Source organism: Brachycentrus maculatus, unplaced genomic scaffold, assembly GCF_059751285.1.
Source record: "Brachycentrus maculatus isolate JH-2025_06_01 unplaced genomic scaffold, ASM5975128v1 h1tg000522l, whole genome shotgun sequence".
In the NCBI taxonomy this organism is placed as follows: domain Eukaryota; kingdom Metazoa; phylum Arthropoda; class Insecta; order Trichoptera; family Brachycentridae; genus Brachycentrus; species Brachycentrus maculatus.
In genome coordinates this window covers 429,747-442,500 of record NW_028281268.1, presented here as the reverse complement: position 1 = coordinate 442,500, position 12,754 = coordinate 429,747, and positions in this window count along the sequence as shown.

Here is a 12,754-nt window from a genome sequence, read left to right as displayed (position 1 = left end):
CGATCACTGGTCAAATAAAATAAAATTGGAAAAAAAATATATAGTTGTTGTTTTATTATATCGACCATGTCTTACACAGTTTGATTTCAATATTTGTTGAAGCAATCACATTTCATTAAATATGAAAAGCAATCCAAACATCTCGTAATAGGAAGTTAAAGACCAATAAATCGATCGGCTCAAGGCGCTCAATAAATCTCAAAACAATACGAATCATCCTCCAGTATCGGATGCGAGTTCAATCCAGGACTATGGCCGTATCTCTAAATTCAATTAAACTTTACCGACTTGTATAAAATATGGTCCAACTCTAAACCGCCTATTATTACGAGATATGAACCGAAGATTTATTGGCAGTCTATGAAGGAATGTGTACTGAACTAGATACCTATAATATGTACAGGTGTTTTTTATTTTTTCATTGTGATATCAAATTGACTTATCTACTTGCAAATAAGAACAATTCTTTTATTATACGAGTATATTGCGAATTTAGTAAATGTTTAGTTTTTACAACATTTTAACCTAGATATGAAATATAAACAATATTATTTATTTTATTTTTGTTTTCTGTTAGTCTAGTATTTTGTATTTTTTGTATTTTATATTTACACATTTATTCTAGTTCTAATTCTTATAATTTCTACTGTATTTTTGCCAGTGCCCTTAACTATGACCTAAATTATGTTGTATACGCACACACAGGCCATGCCTTTGTGGGATCTTTTTTTGTATTTGTATTTATATTATGTGGTATAATGCAAAAGAATTTAAAATAAAGAAAAAATATATATCCACAAAAAATTGTGTCATTTTCATTAAAAATCAATATTTACAAAAAAATAAATCTTTTACATAATATTATCTGTATTAAAAAATAATAATAAAATAATATTCACAAAAAAATGATAACATTTGATAATTTTCTCTGTACTAGAAAATAATAAAAAATAAAACAATAGAAAAAATAATGCTGTCATACATTATATTATCCGTGTTAGAAAATGAAGATTAATTAAACAATGTCCACAAAAAATTAAAATTAAATAAATACTTATATTATTTTTTTCTAATACATTTTCTAATATTTAATAACACCATTAAAGAAAGGTGTGTTGAGATGGTTTCAGCATGTGAATCGAATGAGCGGTGAAAGAGCAATTAAAAAAAATATTAGGCTAATGTGCTTGGTGATAGAAGCATAGGAAGGCCGAGAAAAGCTTGGATTGTCAAGCATTTCATATACGTGGGCAGGTCAGGAGTTAGAATAATCGGTGGGTATGTATGAGGAGACGCATTAATGTGGAAAAATATGTCGGGTTATGATCCCGTGTTTAGTGTCGCGGACCCTTAAATCAGAGTTTCTCGGTTCGAACCCACTCTACCACAATTTGATACCTATTTCTAATAATGAGCCGCTTAGGCTCACAGGAATAGAATGAAATTGAAGTATTTTTGTAAATAATGAAAATAGATTTATATTATCCACTGACACTTCGTGATGGAATTGCATTTTGAATTTATTATTAGATTAAAACCAATATTTTTAGCTTTTCCACTTTTTTATTTGACCAGCGACCGGGTTTCGTCGTTACCGACATCATCAGACTGATGATGTCGGTAACGACGAAACCCGGTCGCTGGTCCAATAAAAAAGTGGAAAAGCTAAAAATATTGGTTTTAATCTAATAATAAATTAAATAATGAAAACACAAATATATCTCTTTTTTTTAATTAAAATTATATACATAAGCATTGAGTTAATCAAACAAATTCATTAATTTGAAAGCTTTACCTCTATGACTGCGAATAAAATAGCAGCATTTCTGAATAATCCTTAATCACATAATATGTTTTTTTCGTAATAGTATTTTTTTTAAATGAAATTCAATTTTTTTTCAAAAGACAGAAAACTCACATAATGTTTTAAAGTCCCGTTTAACTACGATTTAAGGTTTTTGTCACCGGGTCGACGCATTAATACAAAAATTTTAAGCTGGTGACAAAGATGCAACAACGATTCCTTAGTACTTTAGCCAAACAAAGAACCGTTTGTTTTTAGTAAATTTGTAAGGGTAGGTAAATTTGGACCCACAGATCTAATCGGTTAAATAATTAACTAAATAACCAATTTATTGGTTTAAATATTGAGAAAAAACAGTACTTATAGTTGCTATTATATTATATAAAATGCACTTCCACCAAGAAATGTCAGTACAAAAAATAAATCTAATATACATCCACGACTTATTTTAAGAACTACAGATGTTCTAATCAACAGGTGAACGTACAAAATAAATGTTTTTTATAATTTAAAAATAGTATTGTTTACATCAATTTACTAAAAAAGCGGTCTTGGACATATTTAAATCGTCATGTTATTCCACAAAGTTCATGCCCAATCAATAAATAAAATATTAAACTATTTCCTTGTTGCTATTTTACTCTCGGTTCGAATGTTAAATTTATATATTTTTGTTAATGATTGATTGGCCACGACTCGGAACTCGCTGCAATTACAAAGACAGATCACGGAAGGGTTTTTAAGTTTGATTTAATGTACAATGACTTTAAGTAATGTTAGGACTATAACGAATAAACTCATTTTACAAAACTGAAATCAAAAATGAAAATAACATCCATGTTTAAACCTTTCATAAAAAAAACGTCTACAGATTTTTTCTTGTCAATGGCTTTGATGATTAATGATTTTTTTTTATTTATTATTAAACCACATCCGCTCCCTAGGTGGAGCATATGGAGTCCACAAACTATCTCAAGACTTTTCTGTAGGCTGCCAGCTGCCTTGTATCCTCCCAAGTCAGATCCGCGTCCCGATTTTACCATCAACTAGTTCTCGAACTAGTGCTTACATTACTAAACTCAAAAAAATAAATAAATATAATACGTATAAAAAATCGAGCTAAAAACATTTTTCAACTTTATAAATCAAATGATAATATTATTATTATAAAAAAAATTTTTACGTGCTTCAAATACTAATCATATTAATAAAATTTAATTAATAACTTAATATTGAAACAAAAATTTCGTAATTTTTTTAAAAAAACTTTTCAAATTGGTGTAATAACCAAAATGCTGCTGTTATACTTATACTCAAATAACAGTTACTGCTATACGATCTACATCAATTAGTTTAATTGTTTCTTTAATTGATTCGACAGTCACTTTGTAGTAAAATCTATCCATTTCTAACTAAGCTTTACTTGGTATACCACTATTTTTATTGGTATTTACCAAGTAAAACTTAAATTAAAAATAGTTTGTGATAGAAATATAGCATTTAATACTTTTTTTAAATCTATGGAATATATTTTTAATTGTCAGAACCTTTTTTACAGTAACTAGTTTTTTAAACAATTATTATTTAAATATATTCAGTTGATACGAAGGATGGAACAGTACTTATATTTTACTACAAGTGAGTAGGTCCAAATAATTATGGAGTGTACTGTACCTACCCTACGAGCAAGAGAGGTCGCCTCAGTGATATATTGTATTGGATATTAATATTGGTTATGCTTTTTCCCAGTGACCAATTTATTTTTCGCCTCAGGGTATACAAAATAATGTTTATTTCAACATGACAAAGTAAATAATACTCTTTGTTACAAAAATCAGTATGTGTATATTTATATGAAATGTAATAAATACCTCAATTCGTGTCTAGAAACATTAAACCAACCAAAAGACCATTTTTCTATGAGTTAAGCAGCCATAAAAATGCAAGTTTAAATTTCTGTCGTAAGCTTAAACGAAAATTTCTAAAATGCAAATATATTCTTGGCAATTTTAAAGTTAGTTTAAAAGGTTAAGTTACTAACTATCATAACGCTACTTACCCGCAGGGGAAAAGAGATAATAGAACACCACGACAATCTGCATTTACAAACAATTTCCCCCCTTTCACATTCACGCATCTCCTCATACATACCTGCGGATCATTCCGACTCCTGATCTGACCACTTTCAAACTATTTCAAGTATTTGATCATGTCAAGTTTTCCCCGGTCTTCGTCTGGCTTCTATTACCAACCACATCCGTCTCATAAATTGGTTTTACTATTCTTTCTTCACTCATTCGATTCACATGCCCAAACCATCTAAAAATACCTTTCTTAAACTTATCGATAATGCCTTGCATTCTTTCTTTATATCACTAAGCTTAATATAACTTTCGAAATTTGATTATCAACCATTGATAGAATGATGAATGTTACACGTGTATGTATAAAGTGATCGCTCAAACCAGCCTATGACAAGTCGTAAGCCGTGTAAATCCCTAGAATTCATCATATTCTTCATCATCTATGTTTATGTTTTCCTGTATAAAATTTTTAATAATTATATAGATTGCCCAGAGCTTTATCACTCATTAATTTTAGAGTCCCGGGAGCACAGACTAGAAACAAAAATTTATTTAAAATCCCTAAAATGCACACCAAAGACTACCAAATTCATTTTTAAATCGAGTCTGCGATATGTGCAATGTAATACTTAATGAAATAGACATCAATAATGTTTATTTTAATACGTTCAAGAGAAATATTGTTTATTTGTCTATTTGACTTGATAAAGAAAATTTCTATTATTTTATAATAACGTGTAATGTATGTTAATTACAAAGTTATACTTTTATGTACATGACAGTAAATTTATTTTTTAGACTACTTTTGTGAAAACCTCTAGTTGGAATATTATTTTTTAATTTTATTATATTATGTTAATTTTTTTTTTTAATTCAGTTGGTTTTCCGATAAATAAATAAATTAACTTTGTGTCTTGAAAAAAAATTCCTTGATAAAAAAAACTCAAGAGGTGAGCTGAAACCCAGAATTTTTAAACAATGTTTTAGACACACTTAAAATGTTATAAATAAATTTACAGTTCATAAATTACCGACTTTTACATTGTAATGAACTATATATTTAAAACGTATTGTCTCAGAATTTGACAGGTTTTTAATTTTTTTATTTATTTGTGATCTAATGTAATTTTCTCACGCAAGTTGAGTCGATATTATGTGTCGAGTTGCCGACATAATTTACAAAATGCAGTTTAACTGAGCGTAGGTGTGGGAAAACGGAATATATACATACATTGAGATGTTACGATATTACACAATATCGAATGAATTAACATTGCTATCCAGGCCTTTGGGCTTAAACACAATACCGCGCTTAGAATATGTTATGAAAACTTGTACAGACCTTAGCATGATATCCAAAAGTGGACAAGTCCTTTTCCTCAATTAAAATCAGGAATAACACTCTACTTATCATTCTTCAATTACAACATTTTGAGTGTGTCCAAATACTTGTTCACAAAATCTGGATTATCTCCAATTACAGGAGTTACATATTTTCATATTATTTTTTGACATCTCATCAAAGATGAAGAAGAATATGGAAGTCTGGGCATTTACGGGGCTGACGACCGTCATAGGCTGGTTTAAGTGATCACTTAACACACTGGTAACATTCACCAATTCTACCCATTATTGAATAGTGTGGTTGTCAATAATGGGTAGAATTGGTGAATGTTATACGTGTGTAAAGTGATCACTTAAACCAGCCTATGACGGTCGTCAGCCCCGTAAATGCCTAGACATCCATATTCTTCTTCATCTTTGATGAGATGTCAAAAAATAACATTCTTCAATTAATAAAGACTTACCCATTAAGAACCAACTAAATTTAACTTCAAGTACACTTTTAAAAATATTCCCACTGCGATTCATGGCACGATCAGGTATGCCAAATACTTGAAAGTGGTCAGGTTAGGAGTCGGGAATAATCGGCGGGTATGTATGAGGAGATGCATGAACGTGGAAGAGGCGAAGAATGTTTGCAAAGACAGAGTGGTGTGGCGTTCTATTCTCTCTGCCTACCCCTGAGGGGAAGCGGCGTGATGGTTAGTTAGTTAGTTAGTTAGTAGTGATTCATTTTACTTCTTTCTCTCCTCCAAAATGTTATTTTTGTATATATGTCATACCGTAATAATTTCATTTTAGTATCCTGATGATGGAATGATCATTATGAAACAGATAGTCACGAATTAGTGCTTATTAAAGTGTTATCACACAAAATGAACGATGAATGATAAGGAGAGTGTTATATTACCATACCACAAAGTTAACAATGCTTTTAATATATAAAATATAAAATCTGAAGCATCCATCAATCTGGGGGCAGATGGATAGTAGCCGTGGCGTAGTTGGGTAGACACTCGACTGCAAAACTGGCATCACTGGTTTGATTCCGGCTAATTGCAATAAAATTCAAGAAATATTTATTGATATTTTGTAATGTGTTTTTAACATTTACCTTCCCTATTTTCACTATCCTACCTACAGAGAAGCCCCTAAAAGTAGAGACTACGGGTTACTCTTTTTTTAACTATATATATTTTTATAACATTTTGTAAATAAATTATTTGGTCAAATTATAAGCTAAAATAATAAAAATGAAAATGATTTTTTCTGGCGTTTCTCATGTATGTGATTATAATCCATGATTCGGACCTCACATACTAATAAAAGTGTTTCTGCTAAATAAAAATCTTCTTTTCATCTCACCATCTCGATGTCTCTATTGAAGTTCTAGTGATTCAAGAACAGTGTTTCAAAATTGGTTCATATATATATAGAACTTCCAAGAATTTGAGTAGTGTGGTTGTCAATAATGGGTAGAATTGGTGAATGTTACACGTGTGTAAAGTTATCACTTGAACCAGCCTATGACGGTCGTCAGCCCCGTAAATGCCCAGACTTCCATATTCTTCTTCATCTTTGATGAGATGTCAAAAATAATATGAATATAACTCCTGTAGTTGGAGATAATCCAAATTTTGTGAACAAGTATTTGGACACACTCAAAATGTTGTAAGATCTATTAGGTTTAGTGGAGTCTTATTAAGAAAATATGACAAGACGAATAAGACAAATAAATTAACTATGCGACAAATCTTGATTCATATAAGATATTGATTCCATATCTATTGTATTGTTTTTAGGGATCAACCATTTTATTCATTTATTATTTCCAATACACATTCACTATCATTTTTTTAATATTTATACTGAATATGCTATAAATCCTTGTACATAATAGCCATATTCTTCTTCAACTTTGATGAGATGTAAAAAAAATATATATTTTTCATAAGTGCAAATTACAATTTACTATAATGTACCCTTGTTGTGTTTTCCCATTCCGAATGGACATTTTAAAATACTTGTTTATAAAATTATATGAAAAGTAAATTATCAATGACATGCAATTAAATATGACATGGCCGATGATGCGATTGGTATCAGATCTACCCACCTCCACCCCCATCAACCTGAATTCATCATTATTAATTTATTTTACATCATACAGATCACAATTTACAAAAATATGCCCTCACATTTAATATTTTTTCCATCCGAATGAGATTCGCGAAAAACCTTCAACAAGTTTGTTTTTTATTTATTTTTTTATTTTTTTAATTAATATAAAGTAACAAGAGTTTTTTTAAATAATTTAATTCATTTTCTAGACATTACTACTTTACAATCTTAAAATTAGATACGCTATTCTCTTCAATAAAGAGACTAGGCTCTTGTGCTTGGAGAGGGACTTACACTTATTATTTATTGTTTATATTTGTGGTGATTATCATTTTTATTGACATACATTTTTTTTTATATGATATACAAATTTGGTGTACAATTTTTTTTGGTAAATCAAATTTTGTTAAAATTACATTATAAAGATATTTAGAAATGATTTTGAACTGAACTTTTGGAATGCAGCTTATTAGATCAATTTTATTGTGACTTAAATAACTTTTTTATAGATTTTATTGGATTATTCTCTATTCAAAGTTTACAATAATTAAAGAAATTTAATTTAATTCAAAATTATACACATTTTTAAAAAAGATTGATGAACTATTGTGACGAATCGAACATGCGTAATTCTAATTAAATTAAATTCTAAAGGAACAATTTTAATTATATATACAATTAAAAGCAAACATAATAACAAAAGAGACAAAAACAAAAATTTAATAATTTTTAAATAAACATTACAATGTATGGTAAGAATATTTGACTACACCCCATACGTGTATGCAAATAAATTAGTATGGTGAAAACATCAGAAAATATGATGCTATAAAAAGCTCAGAAAAGTAAGCTTAATTGAAAATAAACCTACGTATTTACGCGTGCAATACAAAGTTGTCCGAAGCCATCAAGTATTTGCTTCACAGCAAAGCCGCACAATGTATAAAAAATTGTTTTTCGAATTCCGAATAAAATTTGAATAAGAAATAAATAAATGTCAACCACACTGTTTTATAGTGTCCCATGACGGTCCCGAAAGATACAAAAATCCTGTAAAATAAACCAATTTATAAAAAAATAGATTTGTAATGACAGACTTAATAAAACGACATTTTAATTGATTTTGCTCTTTTTAAAAACAAAATGCATGGATTTTGATCCGATCTGTCAATGCGAAAATAGGGTTTTCACCGATTGCAAAAAAGGAAAAGTAATTATTTGCAGGATTTTCGAGGCGAGGTTTTGGGTTAGAATTTTTTCATGATCGGCGTTCAATTTAATGTTTTTTTCAGCGGTATGAAGTTGACATAGACCCTTTGTTTTGACGGGAAGGCGGCTTGTGGCGAGTGTACGGGTGGTCTGCTGCTTCAAAATTATGTATTATTAAAGAAAACAAGAATGGGAATTAATCATTCTCCAGCACAGGGGGGCAGCCGAGGCAAGAAAACAAAAAATACTCCCCGCGGAATTTTGCAGGGTACACTGAGTAATGATAACTTTTTTTAATTTTAGAAACAGCAGGCAATCACATAGATACAGATGGATTAAGGGTCAAAGATATGACTGCTATACGGCCAAGTAAATGGAGGAGAAACAGAGGGTACTAATAATCAAGAAGAGGAAAAGGACAATGACACCAATGGTACTACCCGCAAAGCCTCTATTTTCTATTGGCTTCTCTGAAGATAGGATATTGTGGATAGAGAAGGTAAATATGAAAAATACATAGCAAACACCCAGACCATTAAAAAATATTTTTTTCTTAAATTTATTTTACGTTTGGCGGGAATCGAACTAGCGACACCAGTTTTGCAGACGAGTTATTGCGTCCGCGTAGCATTTTGTCTGCCTTCATGGTGTTGTGATTAGCACGTTTGGCTTCTATGCTGTAAATCTTGGGTTCTTTTCCCAATGGGTCTTAATAAGTATTTATAATTGATTTTTTACTCTGATATTTATTTAATATCACCCTGAACTGGTACCTGAAACGAACCTGCCTTCTTGTAAATAACGATCAAGCTAACACTGGGTTCTTGGAATTCAGAGTTCTATGAACCATTGGGTACTGTTAAGCGTTAGAATTAAGAGGATATTCGCAAAGACAGAACTCATTCGCCAGCCTACTGCCAAAGAGGTTACACGTCTTTCTACGTCCATTTTTTAAAAGAATGTAAGTATATTAGATTTTTTCTGTTTTTTGGAATGTATATATGATATATTTTGACTTGATATTTGATATTCTTTTACTCTTTTCTTATCAAAACCATGTAATTATTTTTGGAGAAAAACTTATTTTTTCAATAAAAAACGGTGACAAGAAAAAAATTAATTACGTAAAATGTTACCTGGGTTTAGAGAAAATTAATTGCGACTTATCGAATACTAGGCCGTAAAAGTAGGTGAAATTCACAATATTTTAAGTGTGTTAACATATCTTATTAATTTTAATGTAATACTTACAAAATAATTTTAACAACAAATTTTAAACAAAAAAATTAAACATGCTGTCCATATTTTTTATCGTCAATTTGTTATTCGACTACACCCCTTGTCAAAAGATCGAACTATCGGCAATTTGCGTAATTCAATTTATGGTGAATGTTTAATACAGAAATTGATTATTAATATAACGGATATCGCTGCAGCATTTACTCAGGCGAATTACTCGGGGAAAAAGGCATAAACGGTCGTTTTGGTAAATTAAAACCGAAAGCGCTGTATATTACCTGCAATATTTACATGAACACTTCGGAAGAATACCTATTAAGAATTGTTATTACTCTCGATAATTGGGGAGGTTGGGTGCAAAATATCAAAACATAAATAAAAAATAATGGAGCGTTCCCATCTTACTTTTATTAATTTTTTTCAATTAATTTTTTATTACATTATTTTTTGACATCTCATCAAAGATGAAGAAGAATATGGAAGTCTGGGCATTTACGGGGGCTGACAACCGTCATAGGCTGGTTTAAGTGATCACTTTACACACGTGTAACATTCATCAATTCTACCCATTATTGAGAACCACACTATTCAAATTTTTGGATGTTCTATATATATGGACCAATTTAGAAACCTTGTTCTTGAATTACTAGAACTTCACTAGAGACATCTATTGGTGAGATGAAAAGAAACATTTTATTGAAACTCTTATATTTCTCTCCCATATTCTTCTTCATCTATGATGAGATGTCAAAAAAAATGAAAATAACTCCTATAATTGGAGATAATCCAGATTTGTGAACAAGTATTTGGAAACACTCAAAATGTTGTAAATTAATTTTTTAACCAAAAAATACTTGAGACGACCAGATCAGATCAATCAGAATCTAAAATCTGTTGGTGTCAAAAGTCTACGTAATCGGGGGGCTAGAATATATGATCAGATGCAGAGCTTTCTTTAAACAAAAAAAGGTCCCGGAACTCACTTCATGTCAAGCTTTTTACTTTAAAAAAAATATTCAAATATCATTTAAATATTCATTAAAATATCAAATTTTATTATTTTGACGAACTATAAAAATAAAGATTGTAATTACTTAAGCACAAACATTGTTTCGTCGAATTGATTTAGTGAATTTAAAAAATATATTATCTCTGAATTTTTTTTTCACGTCATATGGAAAAAAAACCTTGGCTAGATGTTTGAATGTGAAGGAAGCTAGGAATGCATGCTTTGGAATTTCGACACAACATTGCATTCGAATACGTTAGTGTTTTTTTTATGAAATCATGTATGTGAATAAAGATGTAAACGTTTGTTGTTCAAAATTTTCAATCTCTCAAAGATATTCACCGATTCCATTGTAATTTTGACACATCACAGTGGCAGCGCCATTTGATGAACCTAACAGCAATACAGGTTACAATAAACATTACTCATGGCGCATAACATGCTTTTTGTCAGCTACTAAAATATTAAATACTCACAAGCACTGTGAACGTAAACATATTAAAAATGTGTACTTTGTTTTTTTTTCTTTTCCATATAACCAGGCTGAGCCAAAGCAACGCTTGGTGGATATACAAGCTAGCATTTAATAAATTTATTGTTAAAAATGGTTAAGCAATATAGTGAAAGGACTTACTAAGGACATTAATTTACAAACTTCAAAACAAACCGCGTTCATATTGTTTCTTTGTAATAACAAATATTAATTTATTTTCCTTGCAACGGGACTCGAAACACTGACCCCTTGACCCGAACTCACGCGGATTACCTCTAGGCTACAATAAGGGATTCATTCTGTGTAGGACGGTAATTTATTAACATTTCTCCTTTTTATTGCTTCATTTCAAATTACCCATTCATTCGCCGACCGACGAATGTACGTAGGCTGCATACAATTTCCTAAATGATTTAGTTTTTTTTTCTACCATAGCTTCTACAGAATTTCGATTGTTATAGGTGTGTAAACAATTCATACAATATAAATACATAAATATATATGTATATGTATATATATAAATATATATGTATATGTATATATATATATATATATATATATATATATATATATGTATATATATATGTATATATATATATATATATATATATATATATATATATATATATATATATATATATATATATATATATATATATATATATATATATATATATATGTGTATATATATATATATATATATATATATATATATATATATATATATATATATATATATATATATATATATATATATATATATGTATATATATATGTATATATATATATATATTTCAATTTCAAATTTCATTTCAAATTATCCATTCATTCGCCGACCGACGAATGTACGTAGGCTGCATACAATTTCCTAAATGATTTAGTTTTTTTTTCTACCATAGCTTCTACAGAATTTCGATTGTTATAGGTGTGTATATATATATATATATATATATGTATATATATATATATATATATATATATATATATATATATATATATATATATATATATATATATATATATATATATGTATATATATATATATATATATATATATATATATATATATATATATATATATATATACATTTTTTTTACAAAAACGTGATCATTGACTATTTGATATCTTACTAGCTTAATATTGCCCTGAAAAAATCATGTATTCAGTTGTTTCCCAGTATATAAAAAAATCCGGTCAGGATCTTGCAAGCATTCAAATATAGGGTCTCTGCTAAATAAAAAGCTTTATTAATCTAATATAGATGGCTCTAGTGAGCTCACTTCCATATTCTTCTTCATCTATGTTGAGATGTCAAAAATGACACTTCTAAAATGAAGTGGAGAATTCAGATTTGTGAACAAGTAGTCGGACACACTCGAAATATTGTTCAATTTCTTATTTTTAACGACTATGTATTTTGACTACACCCACTTTAGATTAAAATTTTATT